General features: G+C 43.7%; 1 long non-coding RNA gene across 1 annotated transcript; it reads right to left on the reverse strand.

The window, feature by feature from the left end:
• Nucleotides 1–1,039: 1,039 nt before the first annotated feature.
• LOC127691031 (uncharacterized) lies at nt 1,040–11,260 on the reverse strand. The gene is made up of 3 exons (XR_007979208.1): nt 11,091–11,260; nt 3,563–3,723; nt 1,040–1,384 (listed from the first exon to the last, which is right to left on the reverse strand). It is a non-coding gene; the product is annotated as an uncharacterized LOC127691031 (long non-coding RNA).
• Between the last annotated feature and the right edge of the window lie 41 nt (nt 11,261–11,301).

The raw sequence follows: 11,301 nt of genomic DNA on the forward strand, positions 1-11,301 counted from the left end.
TTATCCTCTACTATGTGAAGAGCTACAGTTTCCTTTTTTTATTGTCTCAAACAGAAACAGAACCTTGCACACAAATCTCTCTGAACATTTCCCATTGTTTCTTTAAACTGAATTCTAAACTTGAAAATGCTGAGTTAAAGATTTGAACATTATAGTGAACCATGTAAAGCAGTGTGGCTTCTTTGGAATTTTACATTTCTAAGAACTGTGGCCTGGTTAGAAGGACAAGAGGCATGTTCTGGGTGGTTTCCCATGAGAAACAACCCCAGATCCATTGCTGAGTTCCTACTCAGCCTACGAAATCTCAGTGTGAACTGTCTGTGCTGCCACGCCCCACCCCCCAACACAGGAGCCTGAGCACTGCCCCATGTCCGGCACGCCAGACTCCTCTGCATGTCCTGCACCTGCCCCTCCCCTGCAGACAGGGCAATATGGCAGAGGACTGGAAGAGACCACACAGGTCAGGACGCAAGGAGGCTCCTAGCACATCATTTGTTTCTCTACTGTTCAGCACATATGGCCATGGGGTACTTGTGAAGTATCTCAGTCTGAACACGAAAGATGGGTGCCACTAAGAAGTACCTACATACATTCAAGAAAAATGAAAAAATATCAAGCAACACTTCTTCAGTTGCCAGATTCCCGTTTCAATTTTGGTTTCTTGTTTCCCGTTAAAACCAACAGAAAATTCTACAGAAAAAAAAAAAAAGAATTACTCATAATTGTGAAGGATGGTTTTCTGAAGTTGAGACCCATCTTTGACCTTGGGTAAAAGTTACTAATTCTGATGCTATAAGAAAATATCCAACAGAAGGGGTGAGAAGTTAGCTGGGACTCGCAGTTTTGAGGGCATACTGTATCCTGGCAGAGAAAGCATTCTTCACATCTTTTTTTTAAAAAATTATTTTATTTATTTACATTCCAAATGTTGCCCTCCTTCTGGTCCCCCCCTCCAAGAGTTATTCACCCCATCCTCCCTCTCCTTTCCCTCTGAGGAGGTGCTCCTCCACCCACCCAACCCCACCTCACCCCACTCCCTTATCCCCCTTCCCTAGGGTATCAAGTCTCTACAAGTTTAGGCCCATCCTCTCCCACTGAGGCCAGACAAGGCAGTCCTCTGCTACATATATGCCGGGGTGGGGGGGACCAGCCCATGTACAGTCTTTGGCTGGTGGCTTAGTCTCTGGGAGCACCCAGGGGACCAGGTTACTTGATACAGTTGGCCTTCCTATGGGGTTGACATCCCCTTCAGTTCCTTCAATTCTTCCTCTAACTCTTCCACAGGGGTCCAAACCTCAGTCCAATGGTAAGCTGTATGTATCTGCATCTGTCTCAGTCAGCTGCTGACAGGGCCTCTCAGATGATAGCCATGCTAGACTCCTGTCTGCAAGCACAACATGGCATCAGTAATAGTGTCAGGGACTTCTTCACATTTAACAGGTAATAGCAACCAAACTGTGATAGACAACAAGCAAGGAAATAACATTCCAGCAACAATCTTTCTATCTCCCTGAGTCACAGAAATGCAGCAATTGTGTCCTGGTAAGCCCAGCTAGCCATCATTTCCATGCACACCTATCTATGGGTCATGAAGAACAAAACTGTCCCTAAGAGCTAACTAAAGCCTAAGTCATTATCACTGACCCTATCAGTAAAAGGACAGCGTGTCGATGGAAATAAGGTCCTATTCATCTGTTAGTCATTAACAGATTAAAAGTAGAACCTTTACTGCAGGATACATGTATTTTTAAATCACCCACGCTTTAGCTTCCTATTCATAACTCTCTTTTCTATGTATAAGGAATGACGTGTTTTGACTACACTAGGAAGACTATAGTAGTTCTGGGAAGCTTACCCATAAACAACACAATTTTAAACATCAAATCAAGCACTGTCTGATGACCTAAGACCTAATCTAACATGTTGGTTTGGGAAATATATGTAACATCTTCCACTTGTGTCAAAGAGGATTAAGTAATATGTACTAACTCTCCTTCTGAGGACAACTAACAGGATCCGAACAACATGACAAAGATGTTTTTAAAATTAAATGTTAATAGCTGACTGCGGTCTTGCTGGGCCACAGTTCAGATGAAGAAACTCCAGGCTTGGTGACATACAATAGTAGCTGGAGCACTACGAAGGCGAAGGAGGGCAAGCCTGGGCTATAAAGTGTGACACCACTGTTGTGAGAATTCTGAAATTGTAGTTTCTTTTAAAAAACACAGAAATATTATAAGAATAGGTTTTCATTTTAATCCCAGGTGTAGGATATGGGGTTGCTTCGGACTGTCCGCAGCAGTTGACTATGATTTGCCTCGTGCTCTAGCAGAGACGTGGTTTTGCCAGCTGCAGATAGTTTCTGCAATTGTGTGACCTTTGGAATGCTGGGAATTTTTCAAAGGATATGTAAATGCTAGGACCCCAAACGCAGGGTTGGTGGTTGGTGGACATTCAGAGGGGTTGGTTTCAGTTTGTTTGTAGTAAATAGTGCAAAGAAGAAACAAGAAGAAATTAGATTCAAGGATCTCTCTCCCCTCTATCCTCCTTTCTCTCCTGTCTAGTGATTGAGTTGAAACAGGGGTTGGGGGGAGATAAAGGGTGGGGAAAAGAACCCACAAAGTCACAACGACCAGCTATAAGCAAAGAAGAAAGAAATTAGATTCGGGGAGATCTCTCCTCTCTCTCTCTCTCTCTCTCTCTCTCTCTCTCTCTCTCTCTCTCTCTCTCTTTCTCTCTTTCTCTCTCTTTTGCTCTCGCTCTCTCTCTCTCCTCCCTCTATTCATTCTTCTTTCTCTCCTATCTAGTTATAGGGTGTGAAACAAGAAGGGATAAATGATAGTAAAAAGAAAAACCCACAAAGTAGCAAACATTGGTTATACTCCACCTCTAAACAAAAGAATCAGTTGATGTGGAATCATGGCACACACATTTTCCCAGTGCTTGGAGTTAAAGGTGGTAAGACTGTGCGCCAGAGGCTAGCCTGAAGTTATACAGGAGGACGCCATCTCAAAATAGTGTGAAGGAGCAAGACAGCCCCAAGGACAGGGTCCTTAGACATCAAGCCTTTTTCCTGAATTGGATTCCCTGTATCCACATGATAGAAGAGAGTTATGAATAGGAAACGAAAGTTTCCTTGTGGGTGATTTAAAAACACATGTATCCTGATCCATATGCGTCTAGTGGCATGTGTAGACACATGTAGACACACACACACACACACACACCACCACCACCACTACTACCACCAAATAAAATATAAAAAAGAAAGAAAGAAATAGCTCTGACAAACTATGAGAACCCAGAGTTTGCCTGTCAGGTACAGACTATCAGGTAAACTTTTTAAGCAGTGCTATGCCAGTGTCACTAAGCCACAGAGTCAAACCTTGGAATCCTGTATTTCAGGGATACCATGGTGTCCAATGGACCCCAAATAATCTATATCCTAATTTATTAAACATTGATGCCATATTGAGATCCATAAACATGCTAATGAAATGTATATTTCTGTTGTTTCTTATAGACCAGAATTACAAATATAAAATTTAAAAAACAAACCAACCCAGGGTCTCGCACTGCGTCCCACGTTGGCCTACGACTCATGGCACTTCTTCCGCCTGTGTGTCCCAGGCGAAACGAAACAAGGATTCAGTTTAGCTGGGGTTACATGTTCAAGCCATCACACTTGACTTAGAAAGTATTTGGAGACTACAGAACACATTTCTGAAAACAAAACAACAAAAAATATTAATGGTTAGTTAGTGCTCCTGAGAGGCAATCAATACTCTGGTGGTCTTACTGTGAAATTTGAGACCAGTGCGTTCCACTTATCACTATTACAGTTTGCATTGGTTACTGGGATAGCTAGATGGATATAAACCACTGGAGTGGTTATTTCTCTTTTAGTAACCAAACTTGTATGAATTATTTACCTCACTGTTTAACAAAAGCTAAAGGAGGGCCCTGTTTGACATCTCCAGGGCCCCGTCTATCTGAGTGAGGGGGCCCACCACAGGTTTAGGCTGCTGGGCCTGCATTTGTTGCATCTGCAGTCAAGAAGCAGATGAATACCTTGTTCAGCTTGCTTTCTGCTTTTATCCAGTCTGGGACTCCAGCCCATGGAACGGCACTGCCCGCATTTAGTGCGTTCCCACTTGACGAACTGAACCTAATTTAATAATGCGAGAGATTTGTTGCCATGGTGATTCTAAACCCCATCAAATTGACTCTCCATACTAACCACCACAGAAACAAAAAGTTAAGACTAGATATTTAAGATTATCTTTTTTTTTTTTTTTTTTTTTTTTTTTTTTTTTTTTTGCGTATGTGAATGCTGTGGTGCTGGGGGTAACACAAAGGTCAGAACAGGGCATCAGATCTCTTGGAGCTGTTGTTATGGGTGAGTATGAGCCACCTGACATGGGTGCTGGGTAGTGAACTTGCCTGCTCTAGCTACATTCTGAGTGACCTCCCTGGCCAAGGGATTGCTGTACAGATAAGGAGGTAATCCACATAAGACACACTCAAAAGGATTTTTCCAGGGTGTCTAGAAGAGAAAAACTAAACTGCTGTTCTGCAACTCTGAGAAAACTGAGATACAATCAAATAGTTTCTGGAGAAGATATACCTTCCTATATCAAGAGTACTATGGTTGACTATATCGTAGAGCAATACCTCCATTTGTGTGGAGAGTCAAGGGCACAAACTACAGGACATGGAGAATTTGTCCTAAGAAGCCCTGGGCATGCTGCATGAGTTCTTTAGGATGTTTGCTTATCTGTAAAGTAAGAATAATAGGAGAACCTACTTATTAGCTGTTGTAGTTTAATAGGTATGGTCCCCTATAGACTCATGTGTTTGAATGTTGGGCACAGAGAATGGCCCTATTAGAAGCTGTGGCCCTGATGTAGTAGGTATGACAGTGTGTCACCATGGGGGCTGGCTTTGAGGTCCCCTATGCTCAAGCTGTTCGGTGTGACACCCAGTCTCCTTTTGTTGCCTTTGGATCAAGATGCACAACTCTTAGCTCCTCCAGCACCATGTTTGCCTGGACATCGTCATGCTTCCTGTCATAATAAACTAAGCCTCTGAAACTATAAGCCAGCCCCAATTAAATGTACTGTTTTAAAAGACTTGTTATGGTCATGGTGTCTCTTCACAGCAATTAAACCCTAAGATATTAGCATTGAGATTTAAATAAATGAATACATGAAAAACATCCAGAACACTGTCTGGCACAGGGAAGTGTTACACAAACATGACTAGTTTGGTGATAATTGAATCAATAAATATGCATTGAATAAATGCACTCATTCATCCATTCAAGAAATATTTACTAAGTGCCCTTGATGTGGGAATCTTTATAGAATAAGCACTCTGATCCCAGTGAGAGTAAAAGAGTGGAGATGTAACCAGTGGACAGGCTCAAGGGTAGTTCCTGAAAGGGGGCTGAAATGGTATGCATATGCCTTGGAGCAAGATCCCACCCACCCAAATTTTGGTCCAGGCGAGGTAGTATAAGCCTTTAATCCCGGGAGGCAAAGACAAGCAAATCTCTAAATTCAAGGCCAGCCTAGAGCAAGTTCTGGGTGAAGAAAAACTTAAATCCAGGCTTGGTGGACCACACCTTTAATCCCAGTGTTTAGGAAACAGGCATGCAGTTTTCTGAGTTCAAGGTCAATCTACAGAGCAAGTTACAGGACAGCCAAGCTTAGGCAGAGAGGGAGTTGGAAAACAGAATAAGGGGAGGCCATGTGGCTCTGGCTTTAGAGTGAAAAATAGAAGGGACTGCTGTGACAATTGATGCTGGTTAGCTGGAGCTAAGAAATTAGTGGTGATTAAGAAGAGACCAGCATCACTGCAGTGAAATCTACTGGGAAGTGTTTACTGCAAACACAAAGAAGCTGTGTTCCAGAGATAGCCAAGGTTGTACCTCATGCTCATGCTGCAGCTGTACTTGGTAATGTGTAAGAGTCACCTAGGTGGTACTGGTTTTGAAGGCATGAAGGCATCATGAAGAACAGCTGAGGCTTGGCACTGTGAGAGGCCATGGAAGGCCAATGGTAAAAGTGTACCCTCCGTTGTAGTTGAGAGGCTTGGCACCATAAAGAGAGCCTCTGAGAGGCTAAGCCCAGTTGCAGAGGAAGATCCAAGCATATTGGAGATGCCAGTACCATGGGATGACCACCAAAAACAGCAGGGGCAGTGGAGTGGATCAGCCTGAATTTAGAGTGATGCAGTGGGCAGAGCTGGAGAAGTGACACCAGCCCTTTGGAGGAGCAAAGAAAGTCATGTGTGGATCCCAGACACTGAAACAAGAAACTGTGAAGCTGAGTTGACTCAGTGACCCCAAGATGTTAAAGATGCCAGAGCCACAGGATGCCTGCCAAGAAAAGCTGCTAACAGGGGGTGGAACACGCCCAGGGGAAAGACATTTGTTACAGTCAACAAAGATGAGAAAGGAATTGAAGATCTAAAGACTGCTTTGCCATCAGACACGGAGATGCAGAGTTTGGAGTTTGCCCAGAAGGTTTTCTGTCTTGCTTTGGGGATTCTAGTTAAGTGATTGGATGAATCTTAGAAGAACCCTTGAACTTTGAACTTTTGACACTGTTAAGATTGCTATAGACTATGGGGACTTTTGAAGTTGGACTACATGTATTTTACATTACACTATGTGTAGGTATGGCCCCCATAGACTCATGTTTGAACAAACCTTGGGGGCCAGGGAGTGGGATGTAATGGTTTGCATCTGCTCATCCCAGGGAGTGGCTTTGTTAGAGGAAATGTGTGGGTGAGCTTGTAGATTTTCCTCCTAGATGCCTGAGGATGCCCAATCTTTTCCTGGCTTCCTTCAGATGAAGATGTAGAACCCTCAGCTCCTCCTGCACCATGCCTGTCTGGAAGCTGCCATGCTTCTGCCTTGATGACAATGGACTAAACTTCTGGGCCTGTAAGCCAGCCCCAATTAAACGTCATTTATAAGACTTGCCTTGGTCATGGTGTCTGTTCACAGCAGTGGAACCCTAACTAAGACAGGGGCCATTCTGAGTCTAGTTTGTGTTCTCATTTTATACTCTAAAACCACAAGGTAGGGTGAACTGGCAAGCAAAGTTTTACAGAAGTATACGTGGCACTGAGCATGTTGTGAGGAAGAGTTGTTTCAGCTAACTCTCCAGGCCATTCTGTTTCAGGAAAAAAGTGAAGTCATGGTTGGCAAATAGGCAGTATAAGCAGTGCTTTAAGTAAATCGCCAAATAATCAATAGATCAATATCTAAAAATTGGTCTTCTTACCTTATTCTATTTCACCTTTTCTGTGCTAGTCCAATAATTTTCTTATAGTACACCAATCATGTCTAGCAGCAATATACTAAATGTGAGCCACATAAGTAATTTAAATTTCTCTAATAATCATATCAAAGTACTTTTAATGAAGTACTTGGGTTATTTATTTTCTGGTTTTCAGGTAGTCTCACATTGCTCTTTCAGATGGCCAGAGTTCACCCATGCAGCAGCTCACAAACATTTGAAACTCCAGTTCCAGGGGACCTAATGCTCTCCCTGGCCCCCATGAACATCAACTATGCGATGCACAGACATATATATACAGGCCAAGCACACACGCATGTACACACACACACACACACACAATTAAATTTAATCAGTTCTTTAAAACAAGACATATTCCCATCAAATGTAAGTGAGAAATTGTGAAAGGCTTTGCAAGTTGAGGAAAAACTTACAGGAACTGAACCCAAGAAGAGCCATGTTTTGAACCCTGAGCCATCTCTCCAGCCCTGGATTAAAGTTTTAACAGGTGGGGAACATTCTCCTCAGGAGAAACTGTGCACATGAGCAAGAATGCGGGAAAACAAAGGGCCTATTGAGGAACTAGAAGTCAGAGAGAATAACTTAAGTGGTATCATCAAAGAAACCTCCCACAGCCGACCGACCAGGGCGTTATGGGCCAGGGGGTGGCAAGGAAGGCTAAGGAGCAAGAAACTGCAGAGGCTGGATTGAACTGACACCCGGAAGTAACATGAGCTGGAACGCAGGGAGTCTAGGGATAGTTTGTTGGGATATCACTGCATTTTAAAATTTTTTTATTATTATTTTCTAAATTCTTTGTTTACATTCCCAATGTTTTCCCCTTTCCCAGTGGTTCCTCCCTCCCCATATGTCCCATAAGCCTTCTCTCCACCCATTCTCCAATCACCTCCCTCCTTTTTCTCTGTCCTAGTACTCCCCTACAATGCTGGATCAGGCCTTTCCAGGACCAGGGCCCTCTCCTTACTTCTTCATGGGAGTCATTTGATATGCTGCTTATGTCTTGGGTATTCAGAGCTTCTGAACTAATTAATATCCACTTATCAGTGATTGCATTCCATGTGTATTCTTTTGTGATTGGGTTACCTCACTTAGGATGATATTTTCCAGTTCCAACCCTTTGCCTAAAAATTTCATGAATTCATTGTTTTTAATTGCTGAGTAGTATTCCATTGTGTAAATATACCACATTTTCTGTATCCGTTCCTCCACTGAGGGACATCTGGGTTCTTTCCAGCTTCTGGCTATTATAAATAAGGCTGCTATGAACATAGTGGAGCATGTGTCCTTATTGCATGCCGGGGAATCCTCTGGGTATATGCCCAGGAGAGATATAGCAGGGTCCTCCGGAAGTGTCATGCCCAGATTTCTGAGGAACGGCCAGACTGATTTCCAAAGTGGTTGTACCATCTTGCAACCCCACCAGCAGTGGAGGAGTGTTCCGCTTTCTCCACATCCTCGCCAACACCTGCTGTCTCCTGAGTTTTTAACCTTAGCCATTCTGACTGGTGTGAGGTGAAATCTCAGGGTTGTTTTGATTTGCATTTCCCTAATGACTAATGATGTTGAGCATTTCTTAAGGTGCCTCTCAGCCATCTGAATTTCTTCAGGTGAAAATTCTTTGTTTAGATCTGTACCCCATTTTTTAATAGGGTTATTAAACCATTAATAGGGTTATTTGGTTCCCTGGGGTCTAACTTCTTGAGTTCTTTGTATATATTGGGGGATATCACTGCATTAAGTTTCAGGAATAATGCCGGGTGGTGGTGGCGCACGCCTGTAATCCCAGCACTCTGGGAGGCAGAGGCAGGCAGATTTCTGAGTTCCAGGACAGCCAGGGCTACACAGAGGAACCCTGTCTCGAAAAAACCAAATCAAACAAACAAACAAAAAATGATTCAGGAATAAAATGTAAACAGAGGAACGAAGAAGGAGCTGGTCCTGAGATCCAGGGTTTGCTCCTTTAGTTGGCCACTGGTGCTGTTGTTGAGACACGATCTCACTGTGTAACACCTGCTGGCCTGGAACTTGCTGTGTAACTCAGACTGGCCTCAGCTCACAGGACTCCAGCCTAAGCCTTCCAGAATGCTCCAATTACAAGTACGCGCCACCACACCTTGTACCAGGGTACAAGGCAGATGAGGTTGCTGATCCCTTAGTAGCTCATTAAGGAAGAGTGACAACACTAAATAATCAGGTTAGTAGTTCCCTATTGTGATATGGACTGGGAACAGAATTACCAGAGCTGAGGGACCAAGGAGAGATGCTCCGAAAGGACAACACTAAGGCTGACAGCTAAAGGGCAAAGGATGGGGAACTGGTAATGAGTCAGTTAAAGTGTTACAGGAAGAAAAGCTATGTGCACATTCGGGGAAATGAAAAGACTTAGGGTACTCACAAAGCTCTAAAAGAATTATTGTCAGAGTGTGGTCTGGGTGGGAATGCGCAGTAGGAAGCTAAAGGGGCCATCAAGTGAACAGGTCACGGTACATCAGTGGATACTGAAAAGGACCTAGTTTGTAGAAGCACAGCAGATCACTACATTTTAGTGTCTAAAAGGTTTTAAGCAAAAACAAACATTTTTTTTAAAATAAATCATTCTTGTGGCAGTTTAGAAAACTGCTTAAGTCTGACAAAAGTATAATCAGGGATTTCAGTCAGAAGGAAATGAGAGCACAGAACGTGAGAGACATTATCGTGGTTTAGCTCAGGCCTAGAAAGGCCCTTGAGAAAAATCATGGACCCAGGTTGGGAGGAGAGCTTCGTGGGTAAAGTGACTGCTACATAGACATGAGGGCCTGAATTTAGATTCCCCAGCAGTCACATAAAAGCCAGCAGTGGTGGTACACACTCCAGACCCAGTTCTGGAGGATGAGATGGGCTGATGGCCAGAGCTCCCTAGCCAGTCCAGCCAGTTGGCCAGTTCCGTGTTCAACGAGGACAGCATCTCAAAAAATACGGTGGAAAACACCCAACTCTCCCTCTTTCTGTACCCACTCCACACACTCATTCCTCCCTCCCCGTCCCCCCATACCAATACCATGAAGGAAAAACAGGGGCAGCAAGGAATTTTCTTCAAATTTACCGAATGCCCAAGACCTGCCTTCTAATGCATATGTCTCTTCTACAATGCTGACAAGCAGAGAAAACTGTCATTCTGAAATTAATTTATTTCTCCTAGTTGCATCTCTAGAGCTATTAAAAATGCCACTTAGCTGGGGTTGGTTAGGCCTTTAGTCCCAGCACTTGGTTAAGTAGATCTCTGAGTTCAAGACCAGCCTGCTCTGCAGAGCTAGTTACAGGGCAGCTAGGGTTACACTGAGAAACCATCTCGAAAACAACAACAACAAAAAATCCACTTCTTGAACTCATAAAGCCTGTGCCTCGTGAGTACCGGTATTAAAGGCCTGGTCTACAAAGTGAGTTCCAGGGCAGCCTAGGATACACACAGATTCCCTTCTCAAAAACAAACACAAACAAAACAAAAGACAAAAACCAAAACCAACTGGGTGTGGTGAGGCCTGTCTTTAATCCCAGCGCTGGGGAGGCAGGTGCAGAGGCTGGCAGATCTTTTGACCTTAGGGCCAGCCTTGTCTACAATGTGAGCTCCGAGCCAGGAATATAGAGTGAGTCCTGTTTCCAAAAAGCAAAACGAATAAACTCAGAGCAGAAATACTGGTTTAAAGTGAATATGGTCCAAACGGACTTATCAGTGAGTTCACCAAAATCTGATGATTAAATTCTTCATGTCCCAGCCATCACCTCAAGGCGTCTCTCTCTCTCTCTCTCCCTTCCACTCCATAAGACAGAAACACATCTGGAAAGTAGAGGAATGTACCGCCATCAAAGAGCTCTTCGAGCCACCTCACACCCGAAACCTGCGCGTTATCTACCAACTAGAAAGCGACTTCCGGTCGGTAGTGCTGTGGCCCCCAAAGACTCTCAGTCAAAACGGAAACAAGTTAGAAAGAAA

This window comes from Apodemus sylvaticus, chromosome 8, assembly GCF_947179515.1.
Source record: "Apodemus sylvaticus chromosome 8, mApoSyl1.1, whole genome shotgun sequence".
Taxonomy (NCBI): Eukaryota; Metazoa; Chordata; class Mammalia; order Rodentia; family Muridae; genus Apodemus; species Apodemus sylvaticus.